Source organism: Lissotriton helveticus, chromosome 8, assembly GCF_964261635.1.
Source record: "Lissotriton helveticus chromosome 8, aLisHel1.1, whole genome shotgun sequence".
NCBI lineage: Eukaryota > Metazoa > Chordata > Amphibia > Caudata > Salamandridae > Lissotriton > Lissotriton helveticus.
Genome location: NC_136069.1, coordinates 1,715,662,958 through 1,715,688,402, shown reverse-complemented (window position 1 = coordinate 1,715,688,402; position 25,445 = coordinate 1,715,662,958). Strand labels below are relative to the sequence as shown.

Below are 25,445 nucleotides of genomic sequence, written 5' to 3'. Positions count from 1 at the left end.
GCTAGTGTAAGATGAAAAGTAGAGCAGGCTACAGAGAAGGCAGCTGTAAGATGAAATGTAGATCAGGCTGCTGTGAAGGGCAGCTGTAAGATGAAATGCAGAGCAGGCTACCGGGAGGGACAACTGTAAGATGAAAGGTAGAGCAGTCTACAACAAAGGCAGCTGTAAGATGAAATGTAGAGCAGGCTGCTGTGAAGGGCAGCTGTAAGATGAAAGGTAGAGTAGACTACAAAGAAGGCAGCTGTAAGATGAAAGAAGAAACAGACTGCGGAGAGGGCTGTTGTAAGATGAAAGGTAGAGCAGGCTACAACAAAGGCAGCTGTAAGATGAAATGTAGAGCAGGCTGCTGTGAAGGGCAGCTGTAAGATGAAAGGTAGAGCAGACTACAAAGAAGGCGGCTGTAAGATGAAAGAAGAAACAGACTGCAGAGAACAACAGCTTTAAAATGAAAGGTAGAGCGGGCTGCAGAGAGGTGGAGCTGTACAATGAAAGGAGGAACAGACTGCAGAGAGGTGCAGCTGTAAAATGAAAGGTAGAGCGGGCTGAAGAGAGGGGAAACTGTGAGATGAAAGGTAGAGCAGGCTACAGAGAAGGTAACTGTAAGATGAAAGGTAGAGCAGGCTACAGAGAAGGTAACTGTAAGATGAAAGGTAGAGCAGGCTGCATGCAGGGGCAGCTGTAAAATGAAGAGTAGAGCAGGCTGCAGAGAGAGGCAGCTATAAGATGAATGGTAGAACAGGCTGCGGAGAGGATTATCTCTGAGATGAAAGACGTAGCAGGCTGCAGAAAGTGGTTCACAGTATGCCTAGCCAGCAGAGCTGGTGAGGTTCACGGTGTGCTTAGACAGCAGAGCTGCTGAGGTTCATGGTGTGCTTAGACAGCAGAGCTGCTGAGTTTCATGGTGTGCTTAGACAGCAGAGCTGCTGAGGTTCATGGTGTGCTTAGACAGCAGAGCTGCTGAGATTCATGGTGAGCTTAGACTCCAGAGCTGCTGAGGTTCACTCTGTGCTCGGACAGCAGAGCTGCTGAGGTTCACGGTGTGCTAAGACAGCGGAGCTGCTGAGGTTCACTCTGTGCTTAGACAGCAGAGCTACTGATGTTCATGGTGTGCTTAGACAGCAGAGCTGCTGAGGTTCAAGGTGTGCTTAGACATCAGTGCTGCTGAGGTTCACTCTGTGCTTAGACAGCAGAGCTGCTGAGGTTCACTCTGTGCTTAGACAGCAGAGCTGCTGAGGTTCATGGTGTGCTTAGACAGCAGAGCTGCTGAGGTCCATTGGGTGCTTAGACAGCAGAGCTGCTGAGGTTCATGGTGTGCTTAGACAGCGGAGCTGCTGAGGTTTACAGTGCGCTTAGAGTGTAGAGCTGCTGAGGTTCACTCTGTGCTTAGACAGCAGAGCTGCTGAGGTTTACGGTGCGCTTAGAGTGTAGAGCTGCTGAGGTTCACAGTGTGCTTAGACAGCAGAGCTGCTGAGGTTCACTCTGTGCTTAGACAGCAGAGCTGCTGAGGTTCATGGTGTGCTTAGACAGCAGAGCTGCTGAGGTTCATGGTGTGCTTAGACAGCAGAGCTGCTGAGGTTCATGGTGTGCTTAGACAGCAGCTCTGCTGAGGTTCACGGAGTGCTTAGACAGCAGCTCTGCTGAGGTTCACGGAGTGCTTAGACAGAAGAGCTGCTGAGGTTCACAGTGTGCTTAGACAGCAGAGCTGCTGAGGTTCACAGTGTGCTTAGACAGCAGAGCTCCTGAGGTTCACTGTGTGCTAAGACTGCAGAGATGCTGAGGTTCACAGTGTGCTTAGACAGCAGAGCTGCTGAGGTTCACGTTGTGCTTAGCCAGCAGAGCTGCTGAGGTTCATGGAATGCTTTGTCAGCAGAGCTGCTGAGGTTCATGGTGTGCTTAGCCAGCAGAGCTGCTGAGGTTCACGGTCTGCTTAGACAGCAGAGCTGCTGAGGTTCACGGTCTGCTTAGACAGCAGAGCTGCTGAGGTTCATGGTGTGCTTAGACAGTAGAGCTGCTGAGGTTTATGGTGTGCTTAGACAGCAGAGCTGCTGAGGTTCACGGTGTGCTTGAACAGCAGAGCTGCTGAGGTTCATGGTGTGCTTAGACAACAGTGCTGCTGAGGTTCACTCTGTGCTTAGACAGCAGAGCTGCTGAGGTTCACAGTGTGCTTAGACAGCAGAGCTGCTGAGGTTCACGGTGAGCTTAGACAGCAGAGCTACTGGGGTTCACTCTGTGCTTAGACAGCAGTGCTGCTGAGGTTGATGGTGTGCTTAGACTGCAGAGCTGCTGAGGTTGATGGTGTGCTTAGACGGCAGCGCTGCTGAGGTTCACAGTGTACTTAGACAGCAGAGCTGCTGAGGTTCATGGTGTGTGCTTAGACAGCAGAGCTGCTGAGGTTCATGGTGTGTGCTTAGACAGCAGAGCTGCTTGAGGTTCACTGTGTGCTTAGACAGCAGAGCTGCTGAGGTTCACTGTGTGCTTAGACAGCAGAGCTGCTGAGGTTCATGGTGTGCTTAGACAGCAGAGCTGCTGAGGTTCATGTTGTGCTTAGACAGCAGAGCTGCTGAGGTTCATGGTGTGCTTAGACAGCAGTGCTGCTTAGGTTTATGTTGTGCTTAGACAGCAGAGCTGCTGAGGTTCATAGTGTGCTTAGACAGTAATGCTACTGAGTATCACAGTGTGCTTAGACAGCAGAGCTGCTGAGGTTCACTGTGTGCTTAGACAGCAGAGCTGCTTGAGGTTCACTGTGTGCTTAGACAGCAGAGCTGCTGAGGTTCACTGTGTGCTTAGACAGCAGAGCTGCTGAGGTTCACTGTGTGCTTAGACAGCAGAGCTGCTGAGGTTCACTGTGTGCTTAGACAGCAGAGCTGCTGAGGTTCACTCTGTGCTTAGACAGCAGAGCTGCTGAGGTTCACTCTGTGCTTAGACAGCAGAGCTGCTGAGGTTTACGGTATGCTTAGACAGCAGGGCTGCTGAGGTTCATGGTGTGCTTAGACAGCAGAGCTGCTGAGGTTCACAGTGTGCTCAGACAGCAGAGCTGCTGAGGTTCACGGTGTGCTTAGACAGCAGAGCTGCTGAGGTTCATAGTGTGCTTAGACAGCAGAGCTGCTGAGGTTCACGGTGTGCTTAGACAGCAGAGCTGCTGAGGTTCATAGTGTGCTTAGACAGCAGAGCTGCTGAGGTTCATGGTGTGTGCTTAGACAGCAGAGCTGCTGATGTTCAGCTGTGCTTAGACAGCAGAGCTGCTGAGCTTCACGGTGTGCGTAGACAGCAGAGCTGCTGAGGTTCACTCTGTGCTTAGACAGCAGTGCTGCTGAGGTTCACTCTGTGCTTAGGCTGCAGAGCTGCTGAGGTTCACTCTGTGCTTAGACAGCAGAGCTGCTGAGGTTCATAGTGTGCTTAGACAGCAGAGCTGCTGAGGTTCACGGTGTGCTTAGACAGCAGAGCTGCTGAGGTTCATAGTGTGCTTAGACAGCAGAGCTGCTGAGGTTCATGGTGTGCTTAGACAACAGTGCTGCTGAGGTTCACTCTGTGCTTAGACAGCAGAACTCCTGAGGTTCATGGTGTGCTTAGCCAGGAGAGATGCTGAGATTCATGGTGTGCTTAGACAGCAGAGCTGCTGAGGTTCATGGTGTGCTTAGACAGCAGAGCTGCTGAGGTTCACGGTGTGCTTAGACAGCAGGGCTGCTGAGGTTCACGGTGTGCTTAGACAGCAGAGCTGCTGAGGTTCACTCTGTGCTTAGACAGCAGAGCTGCTGAGGTTCACGGTGTGCTTAGAGTGTAGAGCTGCTGAGGTTCATGGTGTGCTCAGACAGCAGAGCTGCTGAGGTTCATGGTTTGCTTAGACAGCAGAGCTGCTGAGGTTCATGGTTTGCTTAGGCAGCAGAGCTGCTGAGGTTCACGGTGTGCTTAGACAGTAGAGCTGCTGAGGTTCATGGTGTGCTTAGACAACAGTGCTGCTGAGGTTCACTCTGTGCTTAGACAGTAGAGCTGCTGAGGTTCACTCTGTGCTTAGACAGCAGAGCTGCTGAGGTTTATGGTGTGCTTAGACAGCAGAGCTGCTGAGGTTCACGGTGTGCTTAGACAGCAGAGCTGCTGAGGTTTACGGTGCGCTTAGAGTGTAGAGCTGCTGAGGTTCACGGTGTGCTTAGACAGCAGAGCTGCTGAGGTTCATGGTGTGCTTAGACAGCAGAACTCCTGAGGTTCATGGTGTGCTTAGCCAGGAGAGATGCTGAGATTCATGGTGTGCTTAGACAGCAGAGCTGCTGAGGTTCATGGTGTGCTTAGACAGCAGAGCTGCTGAGGTTCACGGTGTGCTTAGACAGCAGAGCTGCTGAGGTTCACGGTGTGCTTAGACAGCAGAGCTGCTGAGGTTCACTCTGTGCTTAGACAGCAGAGCTGCTGAGGTTCACTCTGTGCTTAGACAGCAGAGCTGCTGAGGTTTATGGTGAGCTTAGACAGCAGCGCTGCTGAGGTTCATGGTGTGCTTACATAGCAGAGCTGCTGAGGTTCACGGTGTGCTTAGACAGCAGAGCTGCTGAGGTTCATGGTGTGCTTAGACTGCAGAGCTGCTGAGGTTCAGCTGTGCTTAGACAGCAGAGCTGCTGAGGTTCATGGTGTGCTTAGACAGAAGAGCTGCTGAGGTTCACAGTGTGCTCAGACAGCAGAGCTGCTGAGGTTCACAGTGTACGTACACAGCAGAGCTGCTGAGGTTGACTCTGCCTAGACAGAAGAGCTGCTGAGGTTCACGGTGTGCTTAGACAGCAGAGCTGCTGAGGTTCAGCTGTGCTTAGACAGCAGAGCTGCTGAGGTTCACTATGTGCTTAGACAGCAGAGCTGCTGAGGTTCAGCTGTGCTTAGACAGCAGAGCTGCTGAGGTTCACTCTGTGCTTAGACAGCAGAGCTGCTGAGGTTCACTCTGTGCTTAGACAGCAGAGCTGCTGAGGTTCACGGTGTGCTTAGACAGCAGAGCTGCTGAGGTTCACAGTATGCTTAGACAGCAGAGCTGCTGAGGTTCACAGTGTGCTTAGACAGCAGAGCTGCTGAGGTTCATGGTGTGCTTAGACAGAAGAGCTGCTGAGGTCCAGCTGTGCTTACACACCAGAGCTGCTGAGGTTCATGGTGTGCTTAGACAGAAGAGCTGCTGAGGTCCAGCTGTGCTTACACACCAGAGCTGCTGAGGTTCACTCTGTGCTTAGACAGCAGAGCTGCTGAGGGTCATGGTGTGCTTAGACAGCAGAGCTGCTGAGGTTCATGGTGTGTGCTTAGACAGCAGAGCTGCTGAGGTTCATAATGTGCTTAGACAGCAGCGCTGCTGAGATTAGCACATATAACAAGAGGCATCTTTGTAAATTCTCGCGTTAGGTGACCTATGAACACTCAATGTAATTCCTTTAAAGAGGAAGAAGCACCCCTGCCAATGCTTCTCTTCACCTGGAGGCGACAAAGATAAACACAGAAGAAGGACCACTCAACCACGTCCTGGCACGGCGTCATATCATGCTTGGAGTTTAATGTATCAGGACTAGACTCGGACCTCATCAAAAATAGGAATAATTGGAAATATTTGCCCTCCCATGCAAGGCTTAAAAGAAAATGAAAAGGCACAGGCAGGGTCGATAGGTCTGGCCTCGGCTGGCATTGCAATAGTAACTTTCTTTTGCCATAATTTGACATTACATTTATTTATTTTTTAAATCATTCAGAGATGTAGCTGTTTTACTAATGATGTTTTTTAAATAGCAGGCATTTATTTTGGGAAACAGAGTTCACACCGCAACCGTTACAACGCATGCCTCTACCCCGCATTCTATTGCAATGAAAAAGTTGTATAGCAGTGGGGAGAAGGTGTTAGATTTAACTCCAACACCTTCCCTACTGTTGCACACACTGGAGTTGGAATAGAAAATTAATCTATTCCAACTTCCGTGCTCCCCCGACAGCAACTCGGGGTAATGTTTGGCGTTGTAACGGCTTGCGGGGTAACGTCACATAACCATTTAATTTATGTCATGAATTTCAATATTATTGGTGAATGAGACAAGATTACATCGCCATCTCATCTCTTCAGTCTCTGTCGGGGGGGCTCCGAGGCCCTCTTCATTCTCTGGGGGGGCTCGGTGGCCCTCTTCCTTCTCTGTGAGGGGCTCCGGGCCCTCTTCATTCCCCGGGGGAGGGGGCTCTGAGGCCCTCTTCATTCTCTGGGGGGCTCCGAGGCCCCCTTCATTCTCTGCGGGGGGCGCCGAGGCCCTCTTCATTCTCTGGGGGTGGTCTGGGGGGAACGCATCATAGTGAAGGGACACGTACACATTTTTTTCAGTGCATCTTCTCTCTCTGCTGTTGGACAGATCTCCTCGGGTGCAGAGGATCACAGCCGTGTATTGCACTCAGTTCTTGCCTTCAGTGCATCTTCTCTCTCTGCTGTTGGACAGATCTCCTCGGGTGCAGAGGATCACAGGTGTGTATTGTACACAGTTCTTGTCTTCAGTGCATCTTCTCTCACTCTGCTGTTGGACAGATCTCCTTGGGTGCAGAGGATCACAGGTGTGTATTGGACTCAGTTCTAGTCTTCAGTGCATCTTCTCTTCTGCTGTTGGACAGATCTCCTCAGGTGCAGAGGATCACAGGTGTGCATTGCACTCAGTTCTTGTCTTCAGTGCATCTTCTCTCAATGCTGTTGGACAGATCTCCTCAGGTGCAGAGGATCACAGGTGTGTATTGCACTCAGTTCTTGTCTTCAGTGCATCTTCTCTCACTGCTGTTGGACAGATCTCCTTGGTGCAGAGGATCACAGGTGTGTATTGCACTCAGTTCTTGTCTTCAGTTCATCTTCTCTCTTCTGCTGTTGGACAGATCTTCTCAGGTGCAGAGGATCACAGGTGTGTATTGCACTCAGTTATAGTCTTCAGTGCATCTTCTCCCACTCTGCTGTTGGATAGATCTCCTCAGGTGCAGAGCATCACAGGTGTGTATTGCACTCAGTTCTTGTCTTCAGTGCATCTTCTCTCTTCTGCTGTTGGACAGATCTCCTCAGGTGCAGAGGATCACAGGTGTGTATTGGACTCAGTTCTAGTCTTCAGTGCATCTTCACTCTTCTGCTGTTGGACAGATCTCCTCAGGTGCAGAGCATCACAGGTGTGTATTGCACTCAGTTCTTGTCTTCAGTGCATCTTCTCTCTCTCTGCTGTTGGCTAGATCTCCTCAGGTTCAGAGGATCACAGGTGTGTATTGCACCCAGTTCTTGTCTTCAGTGCATCTTCTCTCTTCTGCTGTTGGACAGATCTCCTCAGGTGCAGAGGATCACAGGTGTGTATTGCACCCAGTTCTTGTCTTCAGTGCATCTTCTCTTCTGCTGTTGGACAGATCTCCTCAGGTGCAGAGGATCAAAGATGTGTATTGCACTCAGTTCTAGTCTTCAGTGCTCCATCTCTCTCTTCTGCTGTTGAATAGATCTCCTCAGGTGCAGAGGATCACAGGTGTGTATTGCACTCAGTTCTTGTCTTCAGTGCATCTTCTCTCTTCTGCTGTTGGACAGATGTCCTTGGGTGCAGAGGATCACAGGTGTGTATTGCACTCAGTTCTTGTCTTCAGTGCATCTCCTCTCACTCTGCTGTTGGACAGATCTCCTCGGTGCAGAGGATCACAGGTGTGTATTGCACTCAGTTCTTGTCTTCAGTGCATCTTCTCTCTTCTGCTGTTGGACAGATCTCCTCGGGTGCAGAGGATCACAGGTGTGTATTGCACTCAGTTCTAGTCTTCAGTACATCTTCTCTCTTCTGCTATTGGACAGATCTCCTCAGGTGCAGAGCATCACAGGTGTGCATTGCACTGAGTTCTTGTCTTTAGTGCATCTTCTCTCACTGCTGTTGGACTGATCTCCTCAGGTGCAGAGGATCACAGGTGTGTATTGCACTCAGTTCTTGTCTTCAGTACATCTTCTCTCTTCGGCTGTTGGACAGATCTCCTCGGTGCAGAGGATCACAGGTGTGTATTGCACTCAGTTCTTGTCTTTAGTGTATCTTCTCTCACTCTGCTGTTGAACAGATCTCCTCAGGTGCAAAGGATCACAGGTGTGTATTGCACTCAGTTCTTGTCTTCGGTGCATCTTCTCTCTTCTGTTGTTGAACAGATCTCCTCAGGTGCAGAGGATCACAGGTGTGTTTTGCACTCAGTTCTTGTCTTCAGTGCATCTTCTCTCTTCTGTTGGACAGATCTCCTCAGGTGCAGAGGATCACAGGTGTGTTTTGCACTCAGTTCTTGTCTTCAGTGCATCTTCTCTCTTCTGCTGCTGGACAGATCTCCTCAGGTGCAGAGGATCACAGGTCTGTATTGCACTCAGTTCTAGTCTTCAGTGCATCTTCTCTCACTGCTGTTGGACAGATCTCCTCAGGTGCAGAGGATCACAGGTGTGTTTTGCACTCAGTTCTTGTCTTCAGTGCATCTTTTCTCTTCTGCTGTTGGACAGATCTCAGGTGCAGAGGAGCACAGGTGTGTATTGCACTCAGTTCTAGTCTTCAGTGCATCTTCTCTCTCTGCTGTTGGACAGATCTCCTCAGGTGCAGAGCATCACAGGTGTGTATTGCACTGAGTTCTTGTCTTCAGTGCATCTTCTCTTCTGCTGTTGGGTTGATCTCCTCAGGTGCAGAGGATCACAGGTGTGTATTGCACTCTGTTCTAGTCTTCAGTGCATCTTCTCTCATCTGCTGTTGGACAGATCTCCCCAGGTGCAGAGGATCACAGGTGTGTATTGTACTCAGTTCTTGTCTTCAGTGCATCTTCTCTCTTCTGCTGTTGGACAGATCTCCTCGGGTGCAGAGGATCACAGGTGTGTATTGCACTCAGTTCTAGTCTTCAGTGCATCTTCTCTCTTCTGCTGTTGGACAGATCTCCTCAGGTGCAGAGGATCACAGGTGTGTATTGCTCTCAGTTCTTGTCTTCAGTGCATCTTCTCTCAATGCTGTTGGACAGATCTCCTCGGGTGCAGAGGATCACAGGTGTGTATTGCTCTCAGTTCTAGTCTTCAGTGCACCTTCTCTCTCTGCTGTTGGACAGATCTCAGGTGCAGAGGATCACAGGTGTGTATTGCACTCAGTTCTAGTCTTCAGTCCATCTACTCTCTTCTGCTGTTGGACAGCTCTCCTCGGGTGCAGAGGATCACAGGTGTGTATTGCACTCAGTTCTAGTCTTCAGTGCATCTTCTCTCTTCTGCTGTTGGACAGATCTCCTCGGGAGCAGAGGATCACTGGTGTGTATTGAACTCAGTTCTAGTCTTCAGTGCATCTTCTCTCTTCTGTTGTTGGACAGATCTCCTCAGATGCCGAGGATCACAGGTGTGTATTGCACTCAGTTCTTGTCTTCCGTGCACCTTCTCTCTCTGCTGTTGGACAGATCTCAGGTGCAGAGGATCACAGGTGTGTATTGCACTCAGTTCTTGTCTTCAGTACATCTTCTCTCTCTGCTGTCGGGCAGATCTCACCAGGTGCAGAGGATCACAGGTGTGTATTGCTCTCAGTTCTTGTCTTCAGTGCATCTTCTCTCTCTGCTGTTGGACAGATCTCCTCATGTGCAGAAGATCACAGGTGTGTATTGCACTCATTTCTAGTCTTCAGTGCATCTTCTCTCACTCTGCTGTTGGACAGATCTCCTCGGGGGCAGAGGATCACAGGTGTGTATTGCACTCAGTTCTTGTCTTCAGTGCATCTTCTCTCACTGCTGTTGGACAGATCTCCTCAGGTGCAGACGATCACAGGTGTGTATTGCACCCAGTTCTAGTCTTCAGTGCATCTTCTCTCTCTGCTGTTGGACAGATCTCCTCAGGTGCAGAGGATCACAGGTTTGTATTGCCCTCAGTTCTAGTCTTCAGTGCATCTTCTCTCTTCTGCTGTTGGACAGATCTCCTCGGGTGCAGAGGATCACAGGTGTGTATTGCACTCAGTTCTAGTCTTCAGTGCATCTTCTCTCTTCTGCTGTTGGACAGATCTAAGGTGCAGAGGATCACAGGTGTGTATTGCACTCAGTTCTAGTCTTCAGTGCATCTTATCTCTTCTGCTATTGGACAGATCTCCTCGGGTGCACAGTACCACAGGTGTGTATTGCACTCAGTTCTAGTCTTCAGTGCATCTTATCTCTTCTGCTATTGGACAGATCTCCTCAGGTGCAGAGGACCACAGGTGTGTATTGCACTCAGTTCTTGTCTTCAGTGCATCTTCTCTAGCTCTTCTGTTGGACAGATATGCTCAGGTGCAGAGGATCACAGGCGTGTATTGCACTCAGTTCTTGTCTTCAGTGCATCTTCTCTAGCTCTTCTGTTGGACAGATCTGCTCAGGTGCAGAGGATCACAGGCGTGTATTGCACTCAGTTCTAGTCTTCAGTGCATTTTATCTCTTCTGCTATTGGACAGATCTCCTCGGGTGCAGAGGACCACAGGTGTGTATTGCACTCAGTTCTTGTCTTCAGTGCATCTTCTCTTCTGCTGTTGGATAGATCTCCTCAGGTGCAGAGGATCACAGGTGTGTATTGCACTCAGTTCTTGTCTTCAGTGCATCTTCTCTCTTCTGTTGGACAGATCTCCCCAGGTGCAGAGAATCACAGGTGTGTATTGCACTCAGTTCTTGTCTTCAGTGCATCTTCTCTTTTCTGCTGTTGGACAGATCTCCTCGGGTGCAGAGGATCACAGGTGTGTATTGCACTCAGTTCTTGTCCTTAGTGCATCTTCTCTCTTCTGCTGTTGGGCAGATCTCCTCAGGTGCAGAGGATCACAGGTGTGTATTACACTCAGTTCTAGTCTTCAGTGCATCTTCTCTCACTGCTGTCGGACAGATCTCCTCAGGTGCAGAGGATCACAGGTGTCTATTGCACTCAGTTCTAATCTTCAGTGCATCTTCTCTCTTCTGCTGTTGGACAGATCTCCTGAGGTGCAGAGGATCACAGGTGTGTATTACACTCAGTTCTAGTCTTCAGTGCATCTTCTCTCTTCTGCTGTTGGACAGATCTCCTCAGGTGCAGAGGATCACAGGTGTCTATTGCACTCAGTTCTAATCTTCAGTGCATCTTCTCTCTTCTGCTGTTGGACAGATCTCCTAAGGTGCAGAGGATCACAGGTGTGTATTGCACTCAGTTTTTGTCTTCAGTGCATCTTCTCTCTTCTGCTGTTGGACACATATCCTCAGGTGCAGAGGATCACAGGTGTGTATTGCACTCAGTTCTAATCTTCAGTGCATCTTCTCTCACTGCTGTTGGACAGATCTCCTCAGGTGCAGAGGATCACAGGTGTGTATTGCACTCAGTTCTAATCTTCAGTGCATCTTCTCTCACTGCTGTTGGACAGATCTCCTCAGGTGCAGAGGATCACAGGTGTGTATTGCACTCAGTTCTTGTCTTCAGTGCATCTTCTCTCTTCTGCTGTTGGACAGATCTCCTCGGGTGCAGAGGACCACAGGTGTGTATTGAACTCAGTTCTTGTCTTCAGTGCATCTTCTCTCTTCTGCTGTTGGACAGATCTCCTTGGGTGCAGAGGATCACAGGTGTGTATTGCACTCAGTTCTAGTCTTCAGTCCATCTTCTCTCTTCTGCTGTTGGACACATCTCCTCAGGTGCAGAGGATCACAGGTGTGTATTCCACTCAGTTCTTGTCTTCAGTGCATCTTCTCTCACTCTGCTGTTGGACAGATCTCCTCGTGTGCAGAGGATCACAGGTTTGTATTGCACTCAGTTCTAATCTTCAGTCCATCTTCTCCCACTCTGCTGTTGGATAGATCTCCTCAGGTGCAGAGGATCACAGGTGTGTATTGCACTCAGTTCTTGTCTTCAGTGCATCTTCTCTCAATGCTGTTGGACAGATCTCCTCGGGTGCAGAGGATCACAGGTGTGTATTGCACTCAGTTCTAGTCTTCCATGCATCTTCTCTCACTCTGCTGTTGGACAGATCTCCTCAGGTGCAGAGGATCACAGGTGTGTATTGCACTCAGTTCTTGTCTTCTGTGCATCTTCTCTCTTCTGCTGTTGGACAGATCTCCTCAGGTGCAGAGGAGCACAGGTGTGTATTGCACTCAGTTCTAGTCTTCAGTGCATCTTCCCTCAATGCTGTTGGACAGATCTCCTCAGGTGCTGAGGATCACAGGTGTGTATTACACTCAGTTCTAGTCTTCAGTGCATCTTCTCTCTTCTGCTGTTGGACAGATCTCCTCAGCTGCAGAGGATCACAGGTGTGCATTGCACTCAGTTCTTGTCTTCAGTGCATCTTCTCTCAATGCTGTTGGACAGATCTCCTCGGGTGCAGAGGATCACAGGTGTGTATTGCACTCAGTTCTAGTCTTCCATGCATCTTCTCTCACTCTGCTGTTGGACAGATCTCCTCAGGTGCAGAGGATCACAGGTGTGTATTACACTCAGTTCTTGTCTTCAGTGCATCTTCTCTCACTGCTGTTGGACAGATCTCCTCAGGTGCAGAGGATCACAGGTGTGTATTGCACTCAGTTCTTGTCTTCAGTGCATCTTCTCTCTTCTGCTGTTGGACAGATCTCCTCGGGTGCAGAGGATCACAGGTGTGTATTGGCCTAGTCTTCAGTGGATCTTCTCTCTCTGCTGTTGGACAGATCTCCTCAGGTGCAGAGGATCACAGGTGTGTATTGCTCTCAGTTCTAGTCTTCAGTGCATCTTCTCTCTTCTGCTGTTGGACAGATCTCCTCAGGTGCAGAGGATCACACGTGTGTATTGCACTCAGTTCTTGTCTTCAGTTCATCTTCTCTCTCTGCTGTTGGACAGATCTCCTCAGGTGCAGAGGATCACAGGTGTGTATTGCACTCAGTTCTTGTCTTCAGTGCATCTTCTCTCTTCTGCTGTTGGACAGATCTCCTCGGGTGCAGAGGATCACAGGTGTGTATTGTACTCAGTTCTTGTCTTCAGTGCATCTTCTCTCTTCTGCTGTTGGACAGATCTCCTCGGGTGCAGATGATCACACGTGTGTATTACACTCAGTTCTTGTCTTCAGTGCATCTTCTCTCTCTGCTGTTGGACAGATCTCCTCAGGTGCAGAGGATCACAGTTGTGTATTGTACTCAGTTCTTGTCTTCAGTGCATCTTCTCTCTTCTGCTGTTGGACAGATCTCCTCAGGTGCAGAGGATCACACGTGTGTATTGCACTCAGTTCTTGTCTTCAGTGCATCTTCTCTTCTGCTGTTGGACAGATCTCCTCGGGTGCAGAGGATCACAGGTGTGTATTGCTCTCAGTTCTAGTCTTCAGTGCATATTCTCTCACTCTGCTGTCGGACAGATCTCCTCAGGTGCAGAGGATCACAGGTGTTTATTGTACTCAGTTCTTGTCTTCAGTGCATCTTCACTCTCTCTGCTGTTGGACAGATCTCCTTGGGTGCAGAGGATCACAGGTGTGTATTGCACTCAGTTCTTGTCTTCAGTGCATCTTCTCTCTTCTGCTGTTGGACAGATCTCCTCAGGTGCAGAGGATCACAGGTGTGTATTGCACTCAGTTCTTGTCTTCAGTGCATCTTCTCTCTTCTGCTGTTGGACAGATCTCCTCAGGTGCAGAGGATCACAGGTGTGTATTGCACTCAGTTCTTGTCTTCGGTGCATCTTCTCTCACTCTGCTGTTGGACAGATCTCCTCGGGTGCAGAGGATCACAGGTGTGTATTGCACTCAGTTCTTGTCTTCAGTGCATCTTCTCTCTTCTGCTGTTGGACAGATCTCCTCGGGTGCAGAGGATCACAGGTGTGTATTGCACTCAGTTCTTGTCTTCAGTTCATCTTCTCTCTTCTGCTGTTGGACAGATCTCCTTGGGTGCACAGGATCACACAGGTGTGTATTGCACTCAGTTCTAGTCTTCAGTGGATCTTCTCTCTTCTGTTGTTGGACAGATCTCCTCAGGTGCAGAGGATCACAGGTGTGTATTGCACTCAGTTCTAGTCTTCGGTGCATCTTCTCTCTTCTGCTGTTGGACAGATCTCCTCAGGTGCAGAGGATCACAGGTGTGTATTGCACTCAGTTCTTGTCTTCAGTGCATCTTCTCTCTCTGCTGTTAGACAGATCTCTTCAGGTGGAGAGGATCACAGGTGTGTATTGCACTCAGTTCTAGTCTTCAGTGCATCTTCTCTCTTCGGCTGTTGGACAGATCTCCTCAGGTGCAGAGGATCACAGGTGTGTATTGCACTCAGTTCTAGTCTTCGGTGCATCTTCTCTCTTCTGCTGTTGGACAGATCTCCTCAGGTGCAGAGGATCACAGGTGTGTATTGCACTCAGTTCTTGTCTTCAGTGCATCTTCTCTCTTCGGCTGTTGGACAGATCTCCTCGGGTGCAGAGGATCACACGTGTGTATTGCACTCAGTTCTTGTCTTCAGTGCATCTTCTCTTCTGCTGTTGGACAGATCTCCTCGGGTGCAGAGGATCACAGGTGTGTATTGCTCTCAGTTCTAGTCTTCAGTGCATATTCTCTCACTCTGCTGTCGGACAGATCTCCTCAGGTGCAGAGGATCACAGGTGTGTATTGCACTCAGTTCTAGTCTTCAGTGCATCTTCTCTCTTCGGCTGTTGGACAGATCTCCTCAGGTGCAGAGGATCACAGGTGTGTATTGCACTCAGTTCTTGTCTTCGGTGCATCTTCTCTCACTCTGCTGTTGGACAGATCTCCTCGGGTGCAGAGGATCACAGGTGTGTATAGCACTCAGTTCATTTGTTCAGTTCATCTTCCCTCTTCTGCTGTTGGACAGATCTCCTCAGGTGCAGAGGATCACAGGTGTGTATTGCACTCAGTTCTTGTCTTCAGTGCATCTTCTCTCTTCTGCTGTTGGACAGATCTCCTCGTTGCAGAGGATCACAGGTGTGTATTGCACTCAGTTCTTGTCTTCAATGCATCTTCTCTCTGCTGTTGGACAGATCTCCTCGGGTGCAGAGGATCACAGGTGTGTATTGCAGTCAGTTCTAGTCTTCAATGCATCTTCTCTCTGCTGTTGGACAGATCTCCTCAAGTGCAGAGGACCACAGGTGTGTATTGCACTCAGTTCTTGTCTTCAGTGCATCTTCTCTCTGCTGTTGGACAGATCTCCTCAGGTGCAGAGGATCACAGGTGTGTATTGCACTCGGTTCTAGTCTTCAGTGCATCTTCTCTCTTCTGCTGTTGGACAGATCTCCTTGGGTGCAGAGGATCACAGGTGTGTATTGCACTCAGTTCTAGTCTTCAGTGCATCTTCTCTCTTCTGCTGTTGGACAGATCTCCTCGGGTGCAGAGGATCACTGGTGTGTATTGAACTCAGTTCTAGTCTTCAGTGCATCTTCTCTCTTCTGTTGTTGGACAGATCTCCTCAGATGCCGAGGATCACAGGTGTGTATTGCACTCAGTTCTTGTCTTCCGTGCACCTTCTCTCTCTGCTGTTGGACAGATCTCAGGTGCAGAGGATCACAGGTGTGTATTGCACTCAGTTCTTGTCTTCAGTACATCTTCTCTCTCTGCTGTCGGGCAGATCTCACCAGGTGCAGAGGATCACAGGTGTGTATTGCACTCAGTTCTTGTCTTCAGTACATCTTCTCACTCTGCTGTTGGACAGATCTCCTCAGGTGCAGAGGATCACAGGTGTGTATTGCACTCAGTTCTTGTCTTCAGTACATCTTCTCTCTCTGCTGTTGGACAGATCTCCTCATGTGCAGAGGATCACAGGTGTGTATTGCACTCATTTCTAGTCTTCAGTGCATCTTCTCTCTTCTGCTGTTGGACAGATCTCCTCAGGTGCAGAGGATCACAGGTGTGTATTGCACTCAGTTCTTGTCTTCAGTCCATCTTCTCTCTTCTGCTGTTGGACAGATCTCCTCAGGTGCAGAGGATCACAGGTGTGTATTGCACTCAGTTCATAATTTACACTGTGCCACTGGCATGGGCAGAATTTACAGGGGATTATGTACATAGGACAGGGCGACATTGGCCACTGTCAGGAATAAGCACTTGGTAGAACTAGCACTTAGAACATATAATACTTGTAGCACCAAATAGCAAATGTAGCACACAACTAGCAACCACTGGTAAAAGGTAAGTACCTCCTACGCAATCCTAACCACCTTAGGCATAAACCATATCTAGAGGTATCAGAACACAGGGTGCACAAAACATACTACACACAGTACATTTCCTAACACCGAAAGCATTAGCACATGAATCATAATAGGGTCCATGTTCCACCACTGCACCTAAACGTAGCGGCTGCCCACTACTTGCTGGGCAGCTGAGGTACAAGAACAGGGCCTAAACGCTGCAGCTGGCACTAAGTGCTGTGCAGCTGTGGAAGGCAAAAGTAGGGGCGAAGGAGTGCGACTCACTCCTGAGTCCAAAGTACATGTCCCTAGAAAGAAAACCTAAACGGTGCAGCAGCCCACTACTTGCTGGGCCGCTGTGAAGCAAACTGTGACCTGCTCCACAGGTTTGGAAGCCTCTAAAAACAAATAGGGGCCCTGGGGCAAAACTGCGCCAACTGTTGCAGCCCCGTGGGCTTGAAAGAAATGAACAACTGTGTCCCTTGGAGCCTCTCAGGCTCTACATACAAAAATGACTGTGGGACAACGTGGGAGCGAAAACAAATGCCCCCGTGTGCGTGGAGCCTCGTGGGCTCTAGAAATATACTGCCCCCTTTGAGCCTCTTGGGCTTGAGAAACAATGCTGCCCGCTGGGGGGGGGGGAGGTGGGAGCGGCCCGCTGCAACCTGGGGCCGCTCTACCCTCTTAGACACCCCGAAATTAAGCTAGCACCACTGGGGGGGGGAGGGCACCGGCAATGTGCCCCGATGCCCAAAGGAACACAGGGGCCATCGGTGGAGCCTTCGCGGCTCTAAAACTATGGGGAACGAACGTTGGAGCGGCCCACTGCCAGACGGGGCCACTCGGACCTGGCATCTTGCTCCCTCCAGGAGCGGCAGCGCTTCTCTCTTCCGTGGTGGCAGCCCCGGGGCTCTCCATAACTCACCGGAGCCCCGGGCCGCAAGAGGCCATCTCTCGGCAGGCTGCTTCTTCCTCCGGCCAGAGCAGGACCCTTAGCCAATCCCAGCTCGGCGGCGGGTTGGACTTCCCTCCAAAAACGGAAGTCCCACCCCGCGTCAGGCACTCCGGCAGGATTCGATGTAAAACACCGAATGCGCCTCTTGTGGACCGTTTCATCGAAAAGATCATACCAAAATGGATCTACAATGGACAATCATTGACGCAATAGAAGTCCCACCAAGGGGCGGAGATCTCAACCGACTCATGAACAAGGAAGAGCTCAAATGGATACTTAAGACTAAAAGCAACCACAATGGTCTCGACCGTCTCGAAGGTTGGACTTCTTTGCAATGACCATGCAATTTCTTCTGAATTAATTGAATATGACACTGCTACACCATCATAGTCCTGTATAACTCTATATGTATGTAATTTAATTGTTTTATTGGTAGTGGTTGGATGAGTCACTAATTTGTTGGACTTATTCATGCCTTAAACAACACCTTCCAAAATGGCCGCCGCATTAGTTTACCTCTCCCTATGCAGAAGCATGAGACCTTCACTTCGCACCCTTCTAAAATGGCGGACTCATTAGCTCACTTCTCCTAGCCTAAAAGCTAGTGACCTTCACCCGGTCACATGGTCACTGTCACATGATCGGCCCAAACTTAATGGAGTTTCAGTTCCAAGCCGCGTACAGTCACTCTGAGCATCGTCTCGACTGTCGGCTTGGACCCCATTCTAGTACCACTGCTCATCAACCACACGGTAAGAGTACTGGTTGTTTCCATCTGCCCTAGTTTATGAATTATGACGGCCATACCGGCTCCTCATTCCCCCTTGTTTCTCTCTCCTTAGGCTAAATTCTGCCACTTTAACAAGAGTTTACAGATTCTAAGGTAAGCGGCACGTAGGACACCAAAATGCATGCCTCAGTACGGTCCCATTCCATTCCATTCCATTCCATTCCCTAACTCTAATTCCCCCTCCCCAGCTACCGGATTCTCATCGCAAACCTGCATCGAGAACGCAGCGCGCCGTTGTATGACGGTAAGGACACCACCAGCCACTGCTGCTTGCACGATGTTCCATGTAGCGTCTTAATCACTATGGGGCATATTTACAATAAGTGTCGCATCCCTGCATATCAGCAGGGATGCGCCACTTATTGTGCACCACGCCTCCACCACCATGGATGCGCCGCATTTACTATGCGGGGCACCATGGGGCAAAACTGTCACAGATGCGTCACGCAACTGTGCCGAAAAGTGACGTATTGCTGGAGTTGCATCGCAAGCGCGACGCAGCTCCAACAATGCTCTAGGGTGCCCTATCTTGTTAATGCTGCGTCAATCCTTACGCCTGCTTCAAGCAGGCGCAGGGTTTTGACGCAGCATGGGCCCCAAAGTGACTGAGTGAAATCTTGTAGATTTCACTCAGCCACTTTTAGGAGGTGTTCCTGCTCCGGAACACCCCCCCTGCTTTACAACGTGACGCATCTCCCGGATGCGTCACGTTGTAAATACCCCGCACCATGGTGCATCTTTTGCGCCGCTGTTATGTCACAAAAGTGACGCAACGGCAGCGTTAAAGAGGCGCAAGGGGCTTGTAAATCTGCCCCTATATGCCTCTTTCACTTGCAGAATAAATGTTTTTTTTTAAACTTAACCGGCTATCTCCACATACGACTATTGTCACTCCGGCATTTTCGTAGGTAAGCGCCATGATTCGCCTTGTTGCACCGCACTCCTTGATACTTTTCGGCATTGTTAATTTCACCCGCGCCCGCACTTTTTAGATTTTTCACAGTTCTTCGGCCATGTATAATTCCTAAGGTACTGGCCTTGGCTACGATTTATCGCATCATAGCAGCGCAGGTCCGGTGGTACCAACGGGCATTCTTCTCAGGTGCGTGCCATGTGTGAATCTATTTAAACGGGCCTTCCCACACCTGCTGAAATGTCCCTCATACCATATCGTTTCTCCACGGAGAAATTCGTCCAACCCTCTTGTAATGTAATTTATTCCACATGTATTGTAAAAAATGTTGATATTAGGGCACCCTGTCACATGGATTGGTATTATGATACTCACTGGTCACACGTGCCTGTCTTAATTATGTACATTATGTTTATATAATTTTTATACCTCTTTTCTCCCCATTTTTCTTCCCCCTTTTTCCCCAATTGTCAATCCATGTTGATGTATTGTCTATGTGATATGTTTTAAATTTCTATCTGGGTGTGGTAAATAAATAAATAATACCTCTATTTTTTGACTAGATATAACAATAACAGATAGCTCAATAAATAAGAGTCAAGATTCGAGGTAGTAGGAGTTTGCAGGTTTTAATACAGCATAAAGGACAGGAACAGGACAACCTGCACGGGCAAGATCTGGGATGGCTAGCCAACAGGGGGGCCCCGACAGCTGTCGGGCAGGATCTGGAATGAGCGCGCTGGCTTTTAATAACAATACACAAGTATATATACTAAAACAATTGCATTACAGTACATACAGTAGGTGTGACAGTGGGTGGAGTTAGCAACAGTCGCGAAAGATAAGGATGAAAGTGGGTGTAACAGGAGGCGTATACATAGACATGTGATGTAGACGTAACAGAATATGTCATAAATGGGGCGGAAACATGGAGGGGGCTACCTAAGGAGCCGGGACCTCTAACCTAGTGGTGCGCGCAAACTGACAATGACGTGTTACCAGGGAGAAGCTGGGGGCTATGACTTCTGCGCTAGAAGGAGAGACGAAAGTCTGGAGAGTCAGAGCGACATGTACCTAAACACTATCTAGTATCTGATGTTTTAGAGAACATGTTGATAGAATCCAAAAGTTATCGGGGTAAAGGCTAACAGACACTAAGACTGGTGCATGCATTATTCTACATGTAGTGCGTGTTGAGGAATATTAAATGACCATAAATACAGTATTTCTCTTACATGGAGACGTAAAGGCTAGACGATGACTGAAACTATTGATGCGATTCAGTAGCTTAGCAATGCAGAGAAGGAGGGCTGGACTGATAACTAGAATCATAACATACTCTTGGCAGACTGGAGGCAGAGCCAGGCCGAGCCGGGCACTGTGAGGCAGGAAGTAAGTGAAGGGTCAGGGATACAGGTGGGGGCTGTATCGCTCCTCAGCGAGGGTTCAGGAGACAGGAGCTGAATCTGAGTCCGGGCCCTTTTGAGGCCTAGAAACGGGGATTTTTTACAATGAAATAACGTGCACACTGAGAAACGTGGCAACGTAGCTTTACATAGGCCTAATACTCATAGCTTTCACGAGAACTGGAAACTGGCATACTAGAGATGGACACAACTGTAATTGCGTCTTTAATCGATCATGGGGAATACATATGTATATTAATCATGCACATACAGCATGGGATGGAGGACACGTAGGGACACAGAACATGGCAAAATTTACTTTTCCACATTCCCTCCTTGTCACTACGTTTCCATCAGGAAACATCAATATTCATGATACCATCTATCATTTCATACAGTATCATTTGCTCGTCTCGAATTGTCTTGGAACGGGATTTAGGACGGGACTTGGGACTAGGAATACAAGAGGTAGCACAAATGCCGCAAATCGCAGGGCCACATTGTATACAGAGGCAGCAACTGAATATGATCGCTACTGCAATACCTAGAAATGACAATATTTTCCATTCCCAGGCAGAAATTATACTCCAAAACCAACCGGACCATGTCCAGGTGCCTGGATCCTGGTGTAACTGATGGGCAATTTTATGAAGTCTGGTTATAGCTGAATAAACAGACGGCGCGTTATTTGGAATGAAAATGCAGCAACTAGATCCGATGACTCTACATGCTCCTCCTCTATCGGCCAGTATGACGTCAAGAACGAGACGATTTTGGAGCACGACAAATCTCATAGCAGATTGCTCTTTGGTTAAGTTACCTAGGGCAGAGGCAGTCTCATTCACTACTGCTTCAAGAGTTCTTGTTAACCTACGGATTAACTTACTATTCTGGATAGGTCCTATAAAGAAAAAGAATCCTCTATTGAAATCTGTATACTGTTCTAGAGCAGTTTCAGTTTGATCGACAATCGGGGACTCAATCTCCCTTCTATGTCTAATGTGTACTAGATGTGTGTTTCTATGATAATCAGATGGGGCTAGAAAAACTGGTGGCAGTAGGAAGGCAATGTAACAGGTTCCCTCCCAATCGAGGGGCAGACGAACATATGCGGTCTGACCACAAACAAAATAAGAATGACGTGAAGCTTTAAAAATAGATTTCCCACTGTCACTATACTTGACAATAGTAGTACAATCACTATGTCCTACATGTACGGAACCATTATTTCTGACACATAATTCGCCTTTGACTGGTAATACTGAAATAGCAGGTAAGTCTGGAGTAGGATCAGACTGAACATTCAGGACCATGAAATTCGAAGAATAATTACCCAAATTATAAACTTCATTTTCTAGATCTAACCCTGTTCTGTGGGGAAGACCTTGCTTGTCTGGAAAACATGTACTGTTCAGAAAGGACATATCATTTGAGGATGACGTTAACATGGACCATGCTCCACATGAGCCATTATGTGAGAACGGATAAGGAAACAGTGGCAGAACTCCCTTCGGTGTCTGGAAAGGGGGGAGTCGACCACACACCCAACAATTAGTGGCATTGCTGGTCTGGTGTGAATAATGTAACATACGGATAAATGTATTGTTGCGCATAGCAAGACGATAGGATAGTTCGTGAGGAGGTAGATCACTAAACGTGTACTCTACTGTAGCATTAGAAAACTTATTTACATGAGAAATTGGAAAACATAAATGAAATGCATAACTCGTGCAGGTAACCATCAGGCTGAGAAACAATATAAAACTTAGAAAAATGATATATCGGATTGAGTTTTGACTAACTCTCTCACTATGGGGGTCTATATCATACATGTCAGATACCTGTCTAACCGTTTCACCTAGGGGAGGACTTAGACAATTAAACTGGCTGACTTTATTTTACTAGACCGGAGCTTACTTTTATACTCCTGCTGCGGAGTTTTCTCTAACAGGGAGGGCTTGATATCAATGTCATTTGCGGGACAGTCCTTAAGAATAGTTAAATGTTCAGACTTGAAAGTGTCTATAGAAGTGTCTTTGAGCTGTTTAGGTCTTAGTCCATGAAATTTCTTGACGTGAGACAGGTGCACCCACCCCTTCCTGCCTTCCAACTTGACGGCAGTACGGGTGGCCAAAAGGACTAACTTCGGCTCCTTCCAGGGAGGCTCCAGCGGACTTGAACGATCAAAATTCCTGACGAGAACCAAGCTTCCAGGAACGATTTCATGCGGTTTCACCTCGGTATTGTCTGGAAATGCGGCGGCAACCTGTGAACGACAAGAGTGTAGGGCAGACATCAAGGAAGCTAGGTAATCTGTCAGCATATTACTGGAAACATCTGTAATACTTCGGGGTCTAGGTGTACCCCACACGTTTGGGGGGCGGCCGAATACGACCTCATAAGGGGACAGACCTGATCTGGAATGTGCGACCATGCGCATATAGAACAGAGCGATTGGCAGGGCAACTAACCAGTCTACACCTTTTTCTTGACAGATTTTGGCAATGCGGATTTTCAAGGTTTGATTATGTCTCTCTACGAGACCGGCTGCTTCTGGATGGCGTACACAATGGAACTTCCACTGGTACCCTAGTAAAAGGGAAACGTGCTTCATGAGTTCAGATGAGAATGGCTGACCGTTATCAGAATACACGACCCTAGGGAGTCCATAACGGGGGAAGAATTCACGAACCAACTGCTTGGCAGTGGTCGCGGCTGTGTAATCTGGGACTGGATATGCTTCTGTCCACCTGGACAAAGCGCATACAACTACAAGGACATACTTGAAACCTCGACATCGCTCCATCTGAATATAATCCATCTGGAGGACTTCAAAAGGGTGGTCAGGAGGCTGGAATCCACCTTGTTCCACCGGGACACTTTTACCTGGATTGAACTGGCAACATATCATACAGGTACGGACTTTCTGCTTGGCTGCAGCTCGTAAATGCTTGTTGAACCAAAGGTTCTGGATACTGTCTATCATGGCTTTTTCTCCTAAATGTGCAGGACTATGTGCGGTATTAATAATGACTTGAACCATTGAGTCGGGGAGAAACCATGTGGCTCTACCCTTCGTCAACCATCCCTGATCTGTCTGGACCCCTCCTTGTTCGGACCATTTCTTAATTTCCTCGGGGGTAGCATGTAACTGGATATCTATGACATCTTGAGTAGGGTCCTTAACTGTCATACAAGTAGTCTGTTCTAGAGTGGATGTCGGTGTCTTGTTAACTGGTATGTCTGGAGTCTGAGCTGTAAGCTTGGCTGTTCGGTCTGCTAGATCATTACCTTGGGAAATAATGTCTGTAACTTTCGTATGTGCTTTGCACTTCATGATAGCGATAGATGTCGGTAAATGTATTGCATCTCACAGAGCTTGAATAAGGAAACCATGCTGAATCTTGGTTCCATGAGAAGTCATGAAACCTCTCTCCTGCCATAGCACTCCGAAGTCGTGTCCGACTCCGAATGCGTAGCGTGAATCTGTGTAAATATTAACTTTCAGGTTCTTGGCACGTATGCAGGCTTGTGTCAGAGCAACTAGCTCTGCTGCTTGAGCAGACAGGGTGTCAATACGGTGTGTTTCAATAACTTCAGTGTCAGTGGTCACTGCATACGCGGCTACTAGTTCTCCTGTACTTGTTCTCATACATGAACCATCCACATAAAGTGTCAGGTCGGGATCTGGTAATGGAATATCTGTCAGATCTTGTCTTGGCTTAGTCATAGTGTTAACAACTTCCACACAGTCATGTGTGGCAGGATTTGAAGTAACTGACGGTAACAGTGTAGCAGGATTTAGAACGTTGCAGCGTCTGATTTCTATGTGTGGCTGGAACAGTGTCAGTTCATAACCTGTTAAACGTGCAATTGTCAAGTGCTGAGTCTGTGTTCGGTTTAAAAGAACTTCCACGGAGTGTGGAACTTGTACTGTCAAGGAATGTCCTAATACTATGGAATCACTTTGTCTGATAGCTAGTGCTGTGGCTGCAACTGACTTGAGGCACGCAGGCAGAGCCTGGGCTACTGGATCTAATGTGCTCGAAAAATAAGCACAGGGCTTGTATTGTCCTGCTTGATCTTGTGTGAGAACAGATAATGCTGTACCATCACGTTCTGTGACAAAAAGTGTGAAAGGCTTACTGTAGTTCGGTGTAGCTAGAACGGGTGCTTGGCATAAAGCTTTCTTTAACTCATTAAAACTAAGTGTATGTTCAGATGTCCAAGGGAGGACATTCGATACGGCTGCCTCCTGTGTCGTTAACTGTATCAGTGGCTTGGCTAGAAATGCATACTGAGGAATCCATTGTCTGCAATAAGAAGTAAGGCCAATAAAAGCACGTACCTCCTTCTGTGTCTTGGGCTGTGGAAGACTCGCTATTAACTGGATACGGTCAGGTGTCAACTGCCTACCCCATTTGGACAGTAAGTGGCCTAAGTAGATCACTTGCTGGACACAGAATTGAAGCTTCGAAGGAGACACCTTGTGCCCCATCTCGGCTAGGAAATACAGAACTGTAAGTGATGCTCGCTCGCAAGCACGTTCAGAACGGGCTGTGATCAGTAGATCATCGACATACCGGAGCAGGGCAGTGTCAGTTGGCATGTGAATGTTGTCTAGTTGTCTCTTAAGTGCTTGACTGTAGATGCTAGGACTTTCTGTGAAACCTTGAGGAGCTCGTGTGAATTTATAGCTCCTTCCATTTAAACAGAATCCGAAAAGGTACTGGCTGTCTGGATGAATGGGGACACTGAAAAATGCGTTTTTGAGGTCTATGACTGTGAAAAATGTAGCCTCAGAATCAATGGCTGTCAATAGAGATGAGATATCTGGAACAACTGGGTACTGGGGAATGATACATTTATTGAGTTCTCGAAGGTCAATCACTAATCGATATACTGGGGGTGCATTTGGATCAGTACGTTTCATGACTGGAATGATAGGAGAATTACATACATTGGAGTCAGTTTCTACAACTACTCCTTGAGCCATGAGCTCGTCAATAATTTTGGATAAGGCTGCTACAGCCTCAGGTGGCAATCTGTACTGTCTGATTCGTGGCAAGACTATACCTTGCTTGAGAGTCACACGATGGGGTGTGATTTGCATAAAACCAACATCAGTTGGACCTTGCGCCCATAGATGCTGCGGGACATTTGACAATCTCGGATCAAAATCTCGTAAAACATAGTGACCCTTGAAGTCACGTAAAAACAAACGTATTCCCTCTGGGGAACAGCAAATAACTGCACCTAATTCTTTCAGTGTCTTAATACCTAACAAATTTTCTGGACAGGACTTCGTAAGCAATAGATCAGTAGTTCGGGACAATGGACCTACTTCTAGAGT

General features: G+C 48.3%; 1 protein-coding gene across 1 annotated transcript in view; it reads left to right on the top strand.

The window, feature by feature from the left end:
- The window catches only part of LOC144772175 (NACHT, LRR and PYD domains-containing protein 12-like), a 518,526-nt gene that overhangs the window by 365,966 nt on the left and 127,115 nt on the right, over positions 1-25,445 (top strand). The window lies entirely within an intron of this gene.